The following is a 20,905-nucleotide window of genomic DNA, read 5'->3' on the forward strand; positions in this document are numbered from 1 at the left end:
GACTTTTGGGAACGCACTAAAGAACAAGCTGAAAAAAAATACCCTCGATAAAAACCAGAAAGAAATTTTCTGTGAAACTGCTCTGTGTCACATGAATTCCATTCGCACAGTTAAGCTTCTGTTTTCATTGAGTAATATTCTAGCACTATTTTTGTTTAGTCTGCGAAGTGGTATTCGGGAGTGCTTTGAGGCTTTCAGGGATAAAGATAATATCTTCAGATAGAAATAGGAGAACAGATTTCCGAGGAGATTCTTCTGATGTGTGCATGCCACACACAGAGTTATACTTTTCTTCTCATAGAGGTTTGGGAAATCCCAATTGGAGAAAAAGCCACCAGGGGACATTTGGGTGTATATGGATAGCTATGTTGAAAAAAGAAATACCATCAGACAAAAACTGGAAAAAAGCTTTCTGTGAAACTGCTTTGTTATAGTTATGTCTATACATCTCACATAGATAAAACATTCTTTCTGTTGCAAAGTTTTGAAACTGCATCATGGACAGATTCGCGAAGGGACTTTTGGGAGCACATTCAGGCCTGAGGGGATATAGGAGATATCTTCAGATAAAAACTGGAGAGAAGCATTCTGAGAAACTGCTTTGTGATGTGTGCATTCTGCTCAGGGAGTTATACCTCCTATCTCATAAGGCAGTGTTTGAACACTGTTCCTCTAAAATTGAAAGAGTGATATTTTGCAGTGCATTGAACACTATGGCATAAAGTGAAATACCCTCAAGTAAAACTCAGAAAGAAGTGTGTCAGGAAACTGCTCTCTGACGTGTGCATTCATGTCAGAGAGTTAAAGCTTAGGCTATGTTGACCAGTTAGAAAATTCCGCCTTTGAAGAATCTGTGAAGGGATATTAAGAGGCTCCTGAAAGCTTGTGGTGAGAAAGGAAAAGTCTTCCAATGAAAACTGGAGTGAAGCTTACAGAAAAACTGCTTTTGATGTGTGTATTCATCTTATAGAGTTAAATATTTCTTTGGATTGAACAGTTAGAAATCACTGTTTCTGTGGGACCTGAGAAAGAACATTTAGAAATGCTACTAATAATATGCTGAAAAAGAAACACCCTCTGATAAAAACCAGAAGGAAACTTTCTGTGAAACTGCTCTAGATCACGTGAATTCCACTCGCACAATTAAGCTTCTGCTTTCATTGAGCAGTATTCTAACACTGTTTTAGGTTAGTCAGCTTAAGGATACTCGTTAGCACTTTGAGGTTTACGAAGAAAACAGAAATATCCTCAGATAGATACTGGAGAGAAGATTTCCGAGGAACTACTTTGTGACATGTGCATTCCACACACAGAGTTATATTTTTCCTCTCATAAAGGATTGGGAAATCCCGTTTGGAGAAAAAGCTACCATGGGACATTCGGGAGTACACGGACGACTGTGATGAGAAAAGGAAATATCATCAGACAAAAACTGGAAAGAAGCTTTCTGGGAAACTGCTTTGTAATAGATATGTCAATTCATCCCACTTAAATAAAATTTTCTTTCTATTACGCAGTTTTGAAACTGTCATGGACGGATTGGAGAAGGGACATTTGGAGCACATTCAGGAATGTGGGGAAATTGAAAATATCTTCAGATAAAAACTGGAGAGAAGTTTTCTGAGAAACTGCTTTGGGATGTGTGCATTCCACTCAGGGAGTTATACCTCTTTTCTCATAAGGCACTTTTTGAACACTGTTCCTGTAAAACTGATAAAGTGATGTTTTGCTGCACATTGAAGACTACGGCAAAAAGTGAAATATCCTGAAATAAAACCCAGAGAGAAGCGTTCCAAGAAATTGCTCTCTGACATGAGCATTCACTTCAGAGAGTTAAAGCTTACACTATGTTGTCCAGTTTGGAAACTCTGTCTTTGAGGAATCTGTGAAGGGGTGTTAAGTAGCGCCCAGAGGCTTGTGGAGAGAAAGAAAACGTCTTCCAATGAAAACTGGAGAGAAGCTTTCGGAGCAACTGCTTTGTGAGGTTTGTATTCATCTCATAGAGTTAAATCATTCTTCGGATAAAGCATTTTGAAATCACCGTTTCTGTGGAACCTGAGAAAGGACATTTGGGAACGTTTTTAAGAATATGCTGAAAAAGAAATACCCTCCCATAAAAACCAAAAGGAAACATTCTGTGAAACTGCTCTAGGTCACGTGAATTCCACTCGCACATGTAAGCTTCTGTTTTCATTGAGCAGTGTTCTAACACTGTTTTAGGTTAGACACCTAAGGGATACTCCGGAGTCCTTTGAGGCTTACAGTGAAAATGGAAATATCTTCAGATAGATACTGGAGAGAAGATTTCCGAGGAGCAGCTTTGTGACGTGTGCATTCCCCTCACAGAGTTATACTTTTCCTCTCATAGGGTATTGTGGAAACCCGTTTGGAGAAAAAGCTACCAGGAGACATTCAGGAGTATATGGACTGCTATGGTGAAAAAGGAAATATCCTCAGACAAAAACTAGAAAGAAGCTTTCAGTGAAACTGCTTTGTGGTAGATATGTCTATTCACCTCACATAGATAAAACTTTCTTTCTGTTATGCAGTTTTGAAACTGCGTCATGGACGGATTCACGAAGGGACCTACGGGAGCACATTGGGGCCTGTGGGGGAAAAAGCAAATAATTCAGATAAAAACTGGAGAAATGTTTTCTGAGAAACTGCTTTGTTATGTTTGCATTCCTCTCAGGGAGTTTTATCTCTTTTCGCCTTAGGCAGTGTGTGAACACTGTTCCTGTAAAACTGAAAATGTGATATTTTGCAGCACATTGAAGACTGTGGTGAATAATGAAATATTTGGAAATGAAACCTTGAAAGAAACGTTGAAAGAAACTGCTCTCTAACTTGTGCATTCATTTCAGAGAGTTAAAGCTTACACTACGTCGCCCAGTTTGGAAACTCTGTCTTTGAAGAATATGTGAAGGGATATTAAGTAGCGCCCGGAGGCTTGTGGTGAGAAAGGAGACGTCTTCCAATGAAAATTGAGAGAAGCTTTCGGGTCAACTGCTGTGTGATGTGTGTATTCATCTCATAGAGTTAAATCATTCTTTGCATTAAGCATTTTGAAATCACTGTTTCTGTGGAACCTGAGAAAGGACATTTAGGAACACTTTTAAGAATATGCTGAAAAAGAAATACCCTTCCATAAAAACCAAAAGGAAACACTCTGTGAAACTGCTCTAGGTCACGTGAATTCCACTCGCACACGTAAGATTCTCTTTTCATTGAGCAGTGGTCTAACACTGTTTTAGGTTAGTCAGCTAAGGGATACTATGGAGCACTTTGAGGCTTTTGGTGAAAACGGAAATATCTTCAGATAGATACTGGAGAGAAGATTTCTGAGCAGCTGCTTTGTGACGTGTGCATTCCCTTCACAGAGTTATACTTTTCCTCTCATAGGGGATTGTGGAAGCCCATTGGGAGTAAAAGCTACCAGGAGACATTCAGGATTATATGGTCTGCTATGGTGAAAAAAGGAAATATCCTAAGACAAAAACTGGAAAGAAGCTTTCTGTGAAACTCCTTTGTGATGGATATGTTTATTCGTCTCACATAGATAAAACTTTCTTTCTATTATGCAGTTTTGAAACTGCATCATGGAAGGATTCGCACAGTGACATTCTGGCCTGTGGGGAAATAGCAAATATCTTCACATAAAAACTGAAGAGTAGCTTTCTGAAAAACTGGTTTGTGATGTGTGCATTCCACTCGGGGAGTTATATCTATTTTCTAATAAGGCAGTGTTTGAACACTGTTCCTGTAAAAGTGAAAAAGTGAAATTTTGCAGCGCATTGAAGACTATGGCGAAAAGTGATATATCCTGAAATAAAACGCTGAAAGAAGCATTCCAAGAAACTGCTCTCTGACGTGTTCATTCATTTCAGAGAGTTAAAGCTTACACTACGTTGCTCAATTTGGAAACTCTGTCTTTGAGGAATCTGTGAAGGGATATTAAGTGGTGCCTAGAGGCTTCAGGTGAGAAAGGAAACGTCTTCCGATGAAAACTGGTGAGAAGCTTTCAGAGCAACTGCCTTGTGATGTGTGTATTCATCTCATAGAGTTAAATCATTCTTGAATAGAGCAGTTTGAAATCCTCGTTTCTGTGAAACCTGAGAAATCACTTTTGGAAATGCTCTTAAGAATATGCTGAAAAACAAATACCCTCTGATAAAAACCAGAAGGAAACTTTCTGTGAAACTTCTCTCGGTCATATGAATTCCACTCGCACAGTTAAGGTTCTGATTTCATTGAGCAGTATTTCAACATTGTTTTAGGTTAGTCAGCTAACGAGTACTAGGGAGTGCTTTGAGGCTTATGGAGAAAACGGAAATATCTTTAGATGGATACTGGAGAGCAGAATTCCGAGGATCTGCTTTGTGACATGTGCATTCCACTCACAGAGTTATACTTTTCTTCTCACAGAGGATTGGGGAATCCCATTTGGAGGAAAAGCTACCAGGGGACTTTCGGGAGTATATGGATGGCTATGGTGAGAAAGGAAGTATCCTCACACAAACACTGGAAAGAAGCTTTCTGTGAAACTGCTTTGTGGTAAATATGTCCATTCATCTCACATAGATAAAACTTTCTATTACGCAATTTTGAAACAGTGTCATGGACGGATTCATGAAGGGACATTCAGAGCACATTCAGGCATGTGGGGAGATAGTAGATATCTTCAGATAAAAACTGGAGAGAAGTTTTCTGAGAAATTGCTTTGTGATGTGTGAATTACAATCAGGGAGTTATACCACTTTTCTCATAAGGCAGTGGTTGAACATTGTTCCTTTAAAACTGAAAAAGTGACACTTTGCAATGCTTTGAAGACTAGGGCGAAAAGTGAAATATCCTGAAGTAAAACTCAGAAAGAAGCGTTCCAAGAAACTGCTCTGTGATGTATGCATTCATTTCAGAGAGTTAAGCTTACGCTACGATGACCAGTTTGAAACCTCCGTCTTTGAGAAATCTGTGAGGGATATTAAGTGGAGCCCAGAGGCTTGTGGTGAGAAAGGTAACGTCTTCCAAAGAAAACTGGAGAGAAATTTTCAGAGTAACTGCTTTGTGATGTGTGTATTCATCTCATATAGTTAAATCATTCTTTGGATTGAGCAGTTTGAAATCACTGTTTCTGTGGAAGCTGAGAAAGGAAATTTCGGAACACTCTTAAGAATGTGCTGAAAAAGAAATACCCTCCTATAAAACCCAGAAGCAAACTTTCTGTGAAACTGCTCTAGGTCACGTGAAGTCCAGTCACACAGTTAAGCTTCTGTTTTCATTGAGCAGTATTCTAATACTGTTTTAGGTTAGTCAGCTAAGGGATAATCAGGAGCACTTTGATGCTTATGGTGAAAACGGGAATATCTTCAGATAGAAACTGGAGAGAAGATATCTGAGGACCTGCTGTTGACGTGTGCATTCCACTCACAGAGTTATACTTTTCTTCCCATAGAGGATTGGTTAATCCCATTTGGAGAAAAAGCTACCAGGTGACATTCGGGAGTATATGGACGGCTATGGTGAGAAAGGAAATATCCTCAGACAAAAACTGGAAAGAAGCTTTCTGTGAAACTACTTTGTTTCAGATACATCTATTCATCTCACATAGATAAAACTGTCTTTCTATTATGCAATTTTGAAACTGCATCATGGACGGATTCGGGAAGGAACATTCGGGAGCATATTCAGGCGTACGTTGAAAAAGGAGATATCTTCAGATAAAAACTGAAGAGAAGCTTTCTGAGAAACTGTTTTGTGATGTGTGCATTCCATTCAGGTTGCTGTTCCTCTTTTATCATAAGACAGTGTTTGAAAACTGTTCCTGTAAAACTGAAAAAGTGATATTTTGTAACGCATTGTAGACTTAGGCGAAAAGTGAAATATCCTGAAATAAAACCCAGAAAGAAGCATTCCAATAAACTGCCCTCTGACGTGTACATTCATTTCAGAGAGTTAAAGCTTAGAATGCATTGGGCAGTTTTTAAACTCTGTCTTTGAGGAATCTGTGAAGGCATATTAAGTGGCACCCGGAAGTTTGTGGTGAGAAAGGAAACTTCTTCCAATGAAAACTGGTGAGAAGCTTTCGGAGCAACTGCTTTGTGATGCTCTTAAGAATATGCTGAAAAACTAATACCCTCTGATAAAAAAAAAAAAGGAAACTTTCTATGAAACTGGTCTAGGTCACGTGAAGTCTACTCACTCAGTTAAGCTTCTATTTTAATTGAGCAGTGTTCTAACACTGTTTTATGTCGGTCAGCATAGGGATACTTGGGAGCGCTTTGAGGCTTACAGTGAAAGTGGAAATATCTTCAGATAGATACTGGAGAGGAGATTTCCGAGGAGCTGCTTTGTGAAGTGTGCATTACACTCACAGATTTATACTTTTCTTCTCATAGAGGATTGGGGAATCCCGTCTGGAGAAAAAGCTACCAGGGTACATTCGGGAGTATATGGACGGCTATGAAGAAAAAGGAAATATCCTCAGACAAAAACTGGAAAGTAGCTTTCTATGAAACTGCTTTGGGATAGATAAGTCTATTCATCTCACATAGACAAAATTTTCTTACTATTATGCAGTTTTGAAACTGCGTCACGGACGGATTTGCGAAGGGTCATTCGAGAGCACTTTCAGGACTGTGAGGAAATAGGAAGTATCTTAATATAAAAACTAGAGAGAAGCTTTCTGAGAAACTGCTTTGTGATGTGTGCATTCCACTCAGTGAGGTATACCTCTTTTCTCTTAAGGCAGTTTTTGAACACTGTTCCTGTAAAACTAAAAAGTGATATTTTGCACCACATTGAAGACTATGATGAAAAGTGAAATATCCCGAAATAAAACACAGAAAGAAGCATTCCAAAAAACTGCTCTCTAACAGAGAGCATTCATTCATTTCAGAGAGTTAAAGCTTACACTACGTTGTCCAGTTTTTAAGCTCTCTCTTTAAGGAATCTGTGAAGGGATATTAAGTGGCCACTGGAGGCTTGTGGTGAGAAAGAAAACGTCTTCCAACAAAAACTGGAGAGAAGCTGTTGGAGTAACGGCTTTGTGATGTGTGTATTCATCTCACAGAGTTATATCATTCTTTGGTTTCAGCAGTTTGAATTCCCTATTTTGTGGAACCTGAGAAAGGACATTTGGGAACGGTATTAAGAATATGCTGAAAAAAAATACTTTCCGATAAAAACCAGAAGGAAACTTTCTGTGAAACTGCTCTAGGTCCTGTGAATTCCACTCGCAGGGTTAAGCTTCTGTTATCATTGAGCAGTATTCTAGCACTGTTTTAGGTTAGTCAGCTAAGGGATACTCATGAGCACTTTGAGGCTTACGGTGAAAACGGAAATATCTTCAGATAGATATTGGAGAGAAGATTTCTGAGAAGCTGCTTTGTGACATGTGCATTCCACCCACAGAGTTATACTTTTCATCTCATAGAGGATTCGGGAAACCCGTTTGGAGAAAAAGGTAACAGGGGACATTCACGAGTATATGGACGGCTACGGTGAAAAAGGAAATATTCTCAGACAAAAACTGAAAAGAAGCTTTTGGTGAAATTGATTTGTGATAGATATATCTATTCATCTCACATAGATAAATCTTTCTTTCTATTACGCAGTTTTCAAACTGCCTCATAGATGGATTTGCGAAGGGACATTCGGGAGAATATTCCAGCCTGTGGGAGAATAAGAGATATCTTCAGATAAAAACTGGAGAGAAGCTTTCTGAGAAACTGCTTTGTGATGTGTGCATTCCTCTCAGGGAGTTTTACCTCTTTTCTCATAAGGCAGTGTTTGAACACTGTTCCTGTAAAACTTGAAAAATGATATTTTGCAGCACATTGAAGACTATACCAAAAAGTGAAATATCCTGAAATAAAACCCAGAAAGAAACGTTCCAAGAAACTGCCCTCTGACGTGTGCATTCATTTCAGAGGGTTAAAGCTTACACTATGTTGCCCAGTTTGGAAACTCTCTCTTTGAGGAATCTGTGAAGGCATATTAAATGGCGCCTGAAGGTTTGTGGTGAGAAAGGAAACGTCTTCTGATTATAATTGCACAGAAGCTTTCAAAGCAACTGCTTTGTGATGTGTGTATTCATCTCATGGAACTAAATCATTCTTTCAATTGAGCAGTTTGAAATCACTTTTTTGTGGAACCTGAGAGAGGACATTTGGGAACGTTTTTAAGAATATGCTTAAAAAAATACCCTCTGATAAAAAACAGAAGGAAACTTTCTGTGAAACGGCTCTAGGTCACATGAAGTCCATCGCACAGTTAAGCTTCTGTTTTCATTGAGCAGTATTCTAACACTGTTTATCACTGTCTGCGAAGTGATAATCAGGATCGCTTTGAGGCTTATGGTGAAAATGGAAATATCTTCAGATAGATACTGGAGTTAAGGTTTCCTAGGAGTTGCTTTGTGACGTGTGCATTCCACTCACAGATTTATGCCTTTCTTCTTTTAGAGGATTGTGGAATCCCGTTTGGAGAAAAAGCTACCAGGGGATATTTGGGAGAATATGGATGGCTATGGTGAAAAAGGAAGTATCCTTAGACAAAAATTGGAAAGAAGCTTTCTGTGAAACTGCTTTGTGTAGATACGTTTATTCATGTCAGATAGATAAAACTTTGTTTCTATTATGCAGTTTCGAAACTGGGTCATGGACGAATTCACGAAGGAACATTCAGGGACACATTCAGATGTATGGTGAAAGAGGAGATAACTCCAGATAAAAACTGGAGATAAGCTTTCTGAGAATCTGGTTTCTGATGTTTGCATTCCACTCAGGGAGTTATACCACTTTTCTCATAAGGCAGTTCTTGTACACTGTTGCTGTAAAAGTGAAAAATTGAAATTTTGCAGCACACTGAAGACTATGGCAAAAAGTGAAATATCCTGAAATAAAACCCAGAAAGAAGCCTTCCAAGAAACTACTCTCTGATATGTGCATTCATTTCAGAGAGTTGAAGCTTACATTGCTTTGCCCAATTTGGAAACACTGTCTTTGAGGAATCAGTGAAGGGCTATTAAGTGACACCCGGAGGCTTGTGGTGAGATAGGAAACATCTTCCGATGAGAACTGGAGAGAAACTTTCGGAGCAACTGCTTTGTGATGTGTGTATTTATCTCATAGAGTTAAATCATTCTTTTGATTGAGCATTTTGAAATCACTGCTTCTGTGGAACCTAAGACAGTACATTTTTGAACACTCTTAAGAATGTGCTGATAAAGAAATACCTTTGGACAAAACCAGAAGGAAACTTTCTGTGAAACTGCTCTAGGTCACGTGAATTCCACTCGGACAGTTAAGCTTCTGTTTTCATTGAGCAGTATTCCAACACTGTTTTAGGTTAGACAGCTAAGGGATACTCGGGAGTGCTTTGGGGCTTACGGTGAAAGTGGAACTATCTTCAGATAGATACTGGAGAGAAGATTTCCAAATAACTGCTTTGTGACGTGTACATTCCACTCACAGAGTTATACTTCTCATAGAGGGTTGTGGAATCCAGTTTGGAGAAAAAGCTACCAGGGGACATAGACGGCTATTATGATAAAGAAAATATTCTTAGACAAAAAATGGAAAGAAGCTTTCTGTGAAACTGCTTTGTGATAGATCTGTCAATTCATCTCACATAGATAAAACTTCCTTTCTATTATGCAGTTTTGAAACTGGGTCATGAACAGATTCGTGAAGGGACATCAGGAGCACATTCAGGCCTGTGGGGAATTAGGAAATATCTTCAGATAAATACTGGAAAGAATATTTCTAAGTAACTGCTTTGTGATGTGTTCATTCCACTCAGGGAGTTATGCTTCTTTTCTCATAAGGCAGTGTGTGAGCACTGTTCCTGTAAAACTGAAGAAGGGATATTTTGCAGCGCATTGAAGACTCTGATGAAAAGTGAAATATCCTGAAATAAAACCCAGAAGGAAGTGTTCCAAGCAACTGCTCTCTGACGTGTGCATTCATTTAAGGAAATTAAAGCTTACAATACGTTGCACAGTTTGGAAACTCTGTCTTTGAGGAATCTGTGAAGGACTATTAAGTGACACCCAGAGGCTTGTGGTGAGAAAGGAAACGTCTTCTGATGAAAATTGGAGAGAAGCTTTCGGAGTAACTGCTTTGTGATGCGTGTACCCATCTCATAGAGTTAAATCATTCTTTGGTTTGAGCAGTTTGAAATCAATGTTTCTGTGGAACCTGAGAAAGAACATTTGGGAACACTCTTAAGAATATGCTGAAAACCAAATACCCTCTGATGAAAACCAGAAGGAAATTTTCTGTGAAACTGCTCTAGGTCATGTGAATTCCACTCACACAGTTAAGCTTCTGTTTTCATTGAGCAGTATTGTAACACTGTTTTAGGTCAGTCAGGTAAGGGATAGTCGACAGCGCTTTGAGGCGTACGGTGAAAATGGAAACAACTTCAGATAGATACAAGAGAGAATATTTCTGAGGAGCTTCTTTGTGACGTGTGCATTCCACTCACAGAGTTATACTTTTCCTCTCACAGTGAATTGGGAATCCCATTTGGAGAAAAAGTTACCAGGAGACATTCAGGATTATATGGAAGGCCACGGTGAAAAAGGAAATCTCCTTAGAGAAAAACTGGAAAGAAGCTTTCAGTGAAACAGTTTTGGGATAGATATGTCTATTCATCTCACATAGATAAAACTTTCTTTCAATTACCCAGTTTTGAAACTGCGTCATGAATGGATTCGCGAAGGGATATTTGGGAGCACATTCAGGGGTATGGTGGAAAAGGAGATATCTTCAGATAAAAACTGGAGAGAAGCTTTCTGAGAAACTGATTGTGGTATGTGCATTCCACTCAGGGAGTTACACTTCTTTTCTCATAAGGCAGTGTTTGAACACTGTTCCTGTAAAACTGAAAAAGTGATATTTTACAGCACATCGAAGACTATGGCGAAAAGTGAACTATCTTGAAATAAAACCCAGAAAGAAGCGTTCCAAAAAACTGCGCTCTAACATGTGCACTCATTTCAGAGAGTTAAAGCTTACACTACGTTGCCAAGTTTGGAAACTCTGTCTTTGAGGAATCTGTGAAGGGATATTAAGTGACTCCCGGAGGCTTGTGGTGAGAAAGGAAACGTCTTCCGATAAAAACAGGAGAGAAGCTTTAGGAGTAACTGCTTTGTGATGTGTGTATTCATCTCATAGAGTTAAATCATTCTTTGGATTGAACAGTTTGAAATCACTGTTTCTGTGGAACCTGAAAAATTATATTTGGTAATGCTCTTAAGAATATGCTGAAAAGGAAATACCCTCCGATAAAAACCAGAAGGAAACTTTCTGTGAAACTGCTCTAGATCACGTGAAGTCCACTCACACAGTTAGTTTCTGTTTTCATTGAGCAGTATTCTAACACTATTTAGGTTAGTCAACTAAGGGATACTTGGGAGTGCTTTGAGGCTTATGGTGAAAAAGGAAATATCTTCATATTAAAACTGGAGAGAAGATTTCCGAGGAGCTGCTTTGTGACATGCGCATTCCACTCACAGACTTACACTTTTCTTCTCATAGAGGATTGGGGAATCCCGTTTGGAGAAAAAGTGACCAGTGGACATTCTTGAGAATATGGATGGCTATGGTGAAAAGGGAAATTTCATCAGAGAAAAACTGGAAGGAAGCTTTCTGTGAAACTGCTTTGGGATAGATATGTCTATTCATCTCACAAAGATAAAACTTTCTTTCTATTATGCAGTTTTGAAACTGCGTCATAGACGGATTCACAAAGGGACATTTGGGCACACATTCTGGCCTGTGGGGAAATAGGACATGTCTCCAGATAAAAACAGGAGAGAAGCTTTCTGAAAAACTGCTTCCTGATGTGTACATTTCACTCAGGGAGTTACACCTCTTTTCTCATAAGTCAGTGTTTCAACAATGTTCCTATAATACTGAAACATTGATATTTTGCAGTGCTTAGAAGACTATGTCGAAAAGTGAAATATCCTGAAATAAAACCCACAAGGAAGCATTCCAAGAAATTGCTCTCTGAAGTGTGCATACATTTCAGAGAAGTAAAGCTTACACTACGTTGCCCAGTTTGGAAACTCTGTCTCTGAGGAATCGGTGAAGGGATACTAAGTGGCCCGCAGAGGCTTCTGGTGAGAAAGGAAACGTGTTCCGATGAACATTGGAGAGAAGCTTTTGGAGCAACTGCTTTTTGATGTGTATATTAACCTCATAGATTTAAATCATTCTTTGGATTGAGCAGTTTGAAATCTCTGTTTCTGTGGAACCTGAGAAAGGACATTTGGGAATGCTCTTAAGAATATGCTGAAAAAAGAAAACCCTCCAATAAAAACCAGAAGGAGGCTTTCTGTGAAACTGCTGTAGGTCACGTGAAGTCCACTCGCACATTTAAGCTTCTGTTTCCATTGAGGAGTATTCTAACACTGTTTTAGATTTACAGCTAAGGGATACTCAGTAGCACTTTGAGGCTTACAGAGAAAATGGAAATATCTTCAGATAGATACTGGAAAGATGATTTCTGAGGAGCTGCTTTGTGACATGTGTATTCCACTCACAGAGTTTTACTTTTCTTCTCATAGAGGATTGGGAATCCCATTTGGAGAAAAAGTTGCCAGGGGACATTCCGTAGCATATGGATGGCTATGGTGAAAAAGGAAATATACTCAGACAAAGACTGGAGAGAAGCTTTCTGTGAAACTACTTTGGAATAGATATGTCTACTCATCTCACATAGATAAAACTTTCTTTCTATTACGCAGTTTTGAAACTGCATCAAGGACGGATTCGCAAAGGGACGATCGGGAGCACATTCAGGACTGTGGGAAAATAGGAAATATCTTCAGATAAATACTGGAGAGAAGTTTTCTGAAAAACTGGTTGGTGATGTGTTCATTCCACTTGGGTAGTTATACCTCTTTTCTCATAAGGCAGTGTTTGACCACTGTTCCTGTAAAACAGAAATAGTGAAATTTTGCAGTGCATTGAAGACTATGGCGAAAAGTGAAATATCCTGAAATAAAACCGAAAGAGAAGCATTCCAAGAAACTGCTCTCTGACGTGTGCATTCATTTCAGAGAGTTAAAGGTTACAATACGTTGAACACTTTGGAAACTCTGTCTTTGAGGAATCTAGAAAGGAATATGATGTGGTGCCCAGAGGCTTGTGGTGAGAAAGGAAACGTCTTCCAATGAAAACTGGAGAGAAGCTTTCAGAGCAACTGCTTTGTGACGTTTGTATTCATCTCATAGAGTTAAGTCCTTCTTTGGATTCAGCAGTTTGGAATCACTGTGAGGAACCTGAGAAAGGACCTTTGGGAACGCTCTTAAGAATATGCTGAAAAAGAAATACCCTCCAAAAAATACTAGAAGGAAACTTTCTGTGATCTACTCTAGGTCACATGAATTCCACTAGTACAGTTAAGCTTCTGTTTGCATTGAGCAGTATTCTAACACTGTTTTAGTTTAGTCAGCTAAGGGTTACTGGGGAGCGCCTTGAGGCTTATGGTGAAAGCAGAAATATCTTCAGATAGATACTGGAGAGTATATTTCCTAAGAGTTTCTTTCTGATGTGTGCATTCCACTCACAGAGTTATACTTTTCTTCTCGTAGAGGACTCAGGAATCCCGTTTGGAGAAAAAGCTACCAGGGGACATTTGGATGTATATGGATGGCTATGTTGAAAAAGGAAATATCGTCAGACACAAACTGGAAAGAAGTTTTCTGTGAAACTGCTTTGTGGTAGTTATGTCTATATATCTCACATACATATAACTTTCTTTCTGTTATGCAGTTTTGAAACTGCGTCATGGATGGATTTGCGAAGGGACTTTCGGGACCACATTCAGGCCTGAGGGGAAATAGGAGATATCTTCAGATAAAAACTGGAGAGAAGCATTCTGAGAAACTGCTTTGTGATGTGTGCAGTCGAGTCAGGAAGTTATACCCCTTTCTCATAAGGCAGTGTGTGAACACTGTTCCTGTAAATCTGAAGAAGTGATATTTTGCAGCACATTGAAGACTATGGTGAAAAGTGAAATATCCTGAAATAAAACCCAGAAAGAAGCATTCCAAGAAACTGCTCTCTGACGTGTGCATTCACTTCAGAGAGTTAAAACTTATGCTATGATGACCAGTTTGAAAACTCCATCTTTGAGGAATCTGGGAAGGGATATTAAGTGGCGCATGGAGGCTAATGGTGAGAAAGGAAATGTCTTCCGATGACAACTGGAGAGAAGCTTTTGGAACAACTGCTTTGTGATGTGTGCATTCATCTCATAGAGTTAAATGTTTCTTTGGATTGAGCAGTTTGAAATCACTTTTTCTGTTGAACCTGAGAAAGGACATTTGGGAACACTGTTAAAAATATGCTGAAAAAAATAGCAGTCGATAGAAACCAGAAGGAAACTTTCTGGGAAACTTCTCTAGGTCACGGGAAGTCCACTGGCACAGTTAAGCTTCTGTTTTCATTGAGCAGTATCCTAGCACTGTTTTAGGTTAGTCAGCTACGGGATAGTCACTTGTGCTTTGAGGCATATGGTGAAAACGGAAATATCATCAGATAGATACTGGAGAGAAGACTTTCGAGGAGCTGCTTTGTGATATGTGTAGTCCACTCACAGAGTCATACTTTTCTTCTCATAGAGGATTGGAGAATCCCATCTGGAGAAAAAGCTACCAGGGGACATTCATGAGTATACGGATGGCGATAGTAAAAAGAAAATATCCTCAGACAAAAACTGGAAAGAAGCTTTCCGTGAAACCAGTTTGGGATAGATATGTCTATTCACCTCACATAGATAAAGCTTTCTTTCTATTACGCAGTTTGGAAAGTGCATCATGGATGGATTCGCGAAGGGACATTCCTGAGCACATTCAGGCCTGTGGGAAAATAGGAAATATGTTCAGATATAAACTGGAGAAAAACATTCTGAGAAACTGCTTTGCAATGTGTGCATTCTACTCAGGGTGTTATACTTCTTTACTCATAAGGCAGTGTTTGAACATTGTTCCTGTAAAACTGAAAAAGCGATACTTTGAAGTGCAATTGAAGACTATGGCGAAAAGTGAAATATCCGGAAATAAAACCCAGAAAGACGTGTTCCAGTAAACTGCTCTCTGACGTGTACATTCACTTCAGAGAGTTAAAGCTTACAATGCATTGGCCAGTTTGGAAAATCTGTCTTTGAAGGATCTGTGAAGGGATATTAAGTGGTGCCTGGAGGCTTGTGGTGAGAAAGGAAATGTCTTCCGATGACAACTGGAGAGAAACTTTCATAGCAACTGCTTTGTGATGTGTGTATTCATCTCATAGAGCTTAATCATTCTTTGGATTGAGCACTTTGAAATCACTCTTTCTGTGGAACCTGAGAAATGACATTAAGGAACAAGCTTAAGAATATGCAGAAAAAGGAATATCCTCCGTTAAAAACCAGAAGGAAACTTTTGGTGAAACTGTTCTTCTAGGTCATGGGAAGTCCACTCACACACTTAAGCTTCTGTATTCATTGAGCAGTATCTTAACACTGTTTTGGGTTAGTCACTTAAGGGATACTCGGGAGCGCTTTGAGGTTTACGGTGAAAAGGGAAATATCTTCAGATAGATACTGGAGAGCAGATTTCTGAGGAGCTTCTTTGTGACGTGTGCATTCCACTCACAGAGTTCTACTTTTTTTCTCATAGAGGATTGGGGAATCTCTTTTGGAGAAAAATTTACCAGGAGACATTCGGCAGTCTATGGACGGCTATGGTGAAAAAGAATATATCCTCAGACAAAAACTGGAAAGAAGATTTCTGTGAAACTGCTTTGGGATAGATATGTCTATTCATCTCACATAGATAAAACTTTCTTTCTGTTACACAGTGTTGAAACTGCATCATGGACAGATTTGCGAAGGGACATATGGGAGCACATTCATGCGTACAGTGAAAAAGAAGATATCTCCAGATAAAAACTGGAGAGAAGCTTTCTGAGAAACTGCCTTGTGATGTGTGCTTTCCACTCAAGGAGTTATACCTCTTTTCTTATAAGGAGTGTTTGAACACTGTTCCTGTAAAACTGAAAAAGTGACATTATGCAGTGCATTGAAGACTATGGCAAAAAGTGAAATATCCTGAAATAAAACCCAGAATGAAACATTCCAATAAACTGATCTCTGACGTGTGCATTCATTTCAGAGAATTAAAATTTACACTACGTTGCCCAGTTTGGAAACTCTGTGTTTGAGAAATCTGTGAAGGGATATTAAGTGGAGCCCAAGGGCTTGTGGTGAGAAAGGAAACATCTTCCGATGAAAGGTGGAGAGAAGCTTTAAGAGCAACTACTTTGTGATCTGTGTATTCATTTCATAGAGTTAAATCATTCTTTGGATTGAGGAGTTTGAAATCACTGTTTCTGTGGAACCTGAGGAATGACATTTGGGAACGCTCTTAAGAATATACTGAGAAAGAAATACCCTCCAATAAAAACCAGAAGCCCACTCACACAATGAAGCTTCTGTTTTCATTGAAAGGTATTCCAACACTCTTTTAGGATAGTCAGCTAAGGGATACTTGGGAGAGCTTTGAGTCTTATGGTGAAAGTGGAAATATCTTCAGATAGATACCGGAGAGCAGATTTCTGAGGACCTGCTTTGTGACGTGTGCATTCCACTCACAATGTTATACTTTTTTTCTCATAGAGGATTGGGGAATCCCGTTTGGAGAAAATCCTACCAGGGAACATTCGGGAGTATGTGGATGGCTGTGGTGAAAAAGGAAGTATCCTCAGACAAAAACTAGAAAGAGGCTTTCTGTGAAACTGTTTTGTGAAAGACATGTCTATTCATCTCAGATAGGTAAAGCTTTCTTTTTATTACACAGTTTTGAAATTGCGTCATGGACAGATTCGCAAGGGGACATTCGAGAGCACATTATGGACTGTGGGGAAATAGGAAATATCTTCAGATAAAAACAGAAGAGAAGCTTTCTGAGAAAATGTTTTGAGATGTGTGTATTCCAGTCACAGAGTTATACCTCTTTACTAATAACACAGTGTTTGAACACTGTTCCTCTAAAACTGAAAAAGAAATATTTTTGCAGCGCATTGAAGACTATGGCAAAAAGTGAAATATCCTGAAATAAAACCCAGAAAGAAGCATTCCAACAAACTGTTCTCTGGCGTGTGAATTCATTTCAGAGTGTTAAAGCTTACACTATGCTGCCCAGTTTGGAAACTCTGTCATTGAGGAATCTATGAAGGGATATTAAGTGCAATATTCTAACACTCTATTAGGTTATTCAGCGAAGGGATACTCGGGAGCGCTTTGAGGCTTACCGTGAAAACAAAATATCTTCAGATAGATATTGAAGAGATTTCTGAGGAGCTGCTTTGTGACGTGTGCATTCCACTCACAGAGTTATACTTTCTTTCTCATAGAGGATTGAGGATTCCCGTTTAGAGAAAAAGCTACCAGGGGACATTCAGGAGTATATGGACAGCTATGGTGAAGAAGGAAATATTGTAAGACAAAAACTGGAAAGAAGCTTTCTGTGAATCTGCTTTGTGATAGATAAGTCTATTCATCTCACATAGATAAAATTTTCTTTCTATTACTCAGTTTTGAAACTGCATCATGGACAGATTTGTCAAAGGACATTCAGGAGCACATTCAGGCCTGTTGTGAAATAGTAGATATCTTTGATAAAAACTGGAGAGAAACTTTCTGAGAAACTGCTTTGTGATGTGTGCATTCCACTCAGGGAGTTATACGTCTTTTCTCATAAAACAGTGTTTGGACACTTTTCCTGTAAAACTGAAAAAGTGATACTTTGCAGTGCATTGAAGACTGCGGCAAAAAGTGAAATATTCTGTAATAAAACCCAGAATGAATCGTTCCAAGAAACTGCTCTCTGACGTGTGCGTTCATTTCAGAGAATTAAAGGTTACACTACATTGCCCAGTTTGGAAACTCTGTCTTTGAGGAATCTGTGAAGGGATATTTAGTGGTGCCTGGAGGCTTGTGGTGAGAAACTAAACGTCTTCCGATGAAAACTGGAGAGAAGCTTTTGGAACAACTGCTTTGTGATGTGTATATTCATCTCATAGAGTTAAGTCATTCTTTTGTTTGAACAGTTTGAAATCACTGTTTTTGTGTAACCTGAGGAAGGACATTTGGTAACACTCTCAAGAATATGCTGAAAAAGAAATACCCTCTGATAAAAACCGGAAGGAAAGTTTCACACATCACAAAGCAGTTTCTTGGAAAGTTTCTTTCTAGTTTTTATCTGAGCAGATTTCATTTTTCACCATAGGTCTAAATGCACCACCAATATCCCTTTTCAGATTCCAAAAAAAAAATTGATTGCACATTGCTGAATCAAAAGAAGGGTTTAACCCTATGAGATGAATGCTCTCATCACAAACCATTTCTCAGAAACCTTCTTTCTAGTTTTCATCTGAAGATATTTCGTTACTCACCATAGGCCTCAATGCACCCTCAAATGTTCTTTCGTGGATACCTCAAAGACAGAGTTTCCAAGCTGCACAATGTAAAGAAAGGTTTAACTCTGTGATATGAATGCCCAAGTCACCAAGAAGTTTCTCAGAAAACTTTTTTGCTGTTTTTAATGTGAGGATATTTCCTTTTTCACCACATGCTTCAATGTGTTCCGAAATATTCCTTGGTAGATTTTACACAATTAGTATTTCCACAGTGCTTAAAGAAAAGGGAGGTATATCTCTGTGTGTGGAATGCACACATCACAAAGCAGTTTCTTATAAAGCTGCTCTCCAATTTTAATCTGGAGACATTTCCTTTTTCACCATAGTCCTCAGTGTGCTCCTGAATATTCCCTTTCACATTCAACAAAATCAGTGTTACCAAAATGCTCAATGAAAAGAAAGATTTAACTCTGTGAGAGCATTTCAAACAACACAAAGAGGTTTCTTGAAAAGCTTCTTTCCAGTTTTTATTTGAGGATTTTCCTCTTTTCATTTTAAGCTTCAATGGTCTCCCAAATATTCCATCTCAGATTCCACAAGAACTTTGATTTCAAAGTGCTCTATCAAAAGAAAAATTTAACTCTATTAGATGAATGCACACATCCCAAAGCAGTTTCTCAGAGAGTTTCTTCCTGGTTTTCATCTGAAGATAATTCCTTGCTCACCATAGGCCTCCATGCACCCCGTATGTCCTTTCACGGATTCCTCAGAGTGTCCAAATGGCACAATGTAAAGAAAGTTTTAACTCTGTGAGATGAAGGCACCTATCACAAGGCAGTTTCTCAGAAAGCCTCTTTCTAGTTTTTATTTGAATATATTTCTTTTTTCACTATAGGCTTAAAGGCATTCCCAAATATCCCTCCTCAGAAGACACAAAAACAATGATTTCAGATTGCTGAATGAAAAGACAGGTTTAACTCTATGGGATGAATGAATACATCACAATAACGGTTTCTCAGAAAACTACTTTATAGTTTTCACCTGAAGATATTTCCTGGTTCTTGATAGGCCTCAATGTGCCCCAGAATGACCCTTCATGGATACGTCAAAGACAGAGTTTCCAAACGGTGAAATCTAAAGAGAGGTTTAACTTTGTGAGATGGATGCACCTATCATAAAGCAGTTTCACAGAAAGATTGTTTCCAGTTTTTATCTGAGTATATTTCATTTTTCGCTATAGTCTTCAATGTGTTCCCAAACATCCCTTCTCAGATGACATACAAACATTGATTTCAGACTGCCCAGTGAAAAGAAAGGTTTGACTCTATGGGATGAATGAACACATCACAAAGCAGTTTCTCAGAAAGCTTTTTTCTAGTTTTCATGTGTAGATTTTTCATCACTGACCATAGGCTTCAAAGCAGCCCCGAATGACTTTTCATGGATTCCTCAAAGCCAGAGTTTCCAAACTGTGCAAGGTAAGGAAAAATTTTACTCTGTAAAATGAATGCACATATCACAAAGCAGTTTCTTGGAAAGCTTCTTTGCTGTTTTCATCTGGGGAAATTTCCTTTTTCATTCTATGCTTCAATGCACTCTGAAGTATCCCTTGGTGGATTTTGTACAGTGTTTTCATACGGTGGCTCAAAGTAAAGAGAGTTATAACTCTGTGAGTGGAATGCACGCATCCCAAAGCAGTTTCTCATAAACCTCTTCTCCATTTTTTATCTGAAGATATTTCCTTTTCACCACAGGTCTCAAAACATTCCCGAATAACCCCTTCAGATTCCACAAATACAGTGTTACCAAACTGCTCAATGAAAATTAAGGTTTTATTCAGTGAGAGGATTTCACAAAACACAAAGCAGTTTCTGGGAAAGCTTCTTTCTAGTTTTTAAGTGAGGATATTTCCTTTTACAAAATAGGCTTCAATGCTCTTCCTAATATCCCGTCTCAGATTCCACAAAAAGCGTGATTTCAAACTGCTTAATCAAGTAAAGAAAAAAGGTTTATCTCAATGAGATGAATGCACACATCAAAAAGTATTTTTTCCAGAAAGTTTCTTCCTAGTTTTCATCTGAAGATAGTTTGTTGCTCACCATAGACCTCAATGTGTTCCCAAATGATCTTCTGCGGATTCGTCAAGGACAGAGTTTCCAAACTGAGAAATGTAAAGAAAGGTTTAACTCTGTGAGATGAATGCACATATCACAAAGCAGTTTCTTGGAGCGCTACTTTCTAGTTTTTATCTGAGGATATTTCCTTTTTTGCCACAGGTTTCAATGTGCTCTGAAATACCTGTTGGTAGATTTTACACGGAAAGTGTTTTCACAATGCTCAATGAAAAAAGAAGTATTACTCTGTGAGTAGATTGCACACATCACAAAGCAGTTTCTCAGAAAGCTTCTTTCCAGTTTTTATCTCAAGATGTTTCATGTTTCACCATAGACCAAAATGCGCTTCAAAATATCCCCTTGCAGATTCCACAA

The sequence above is a fragment of the Macaca fascicularis genome, chromosome 20 (assembly GCF_037993035.2).
Source record: "Macaca fascicularis isolate 582-1 chromosome 20, T2T-MFA8v1.1".
NCBI lineage: Eukaryota > Metazoa > Chordata > Mammalia > Primates > Cercopithecidae > Macaca > Macaca fascicularis.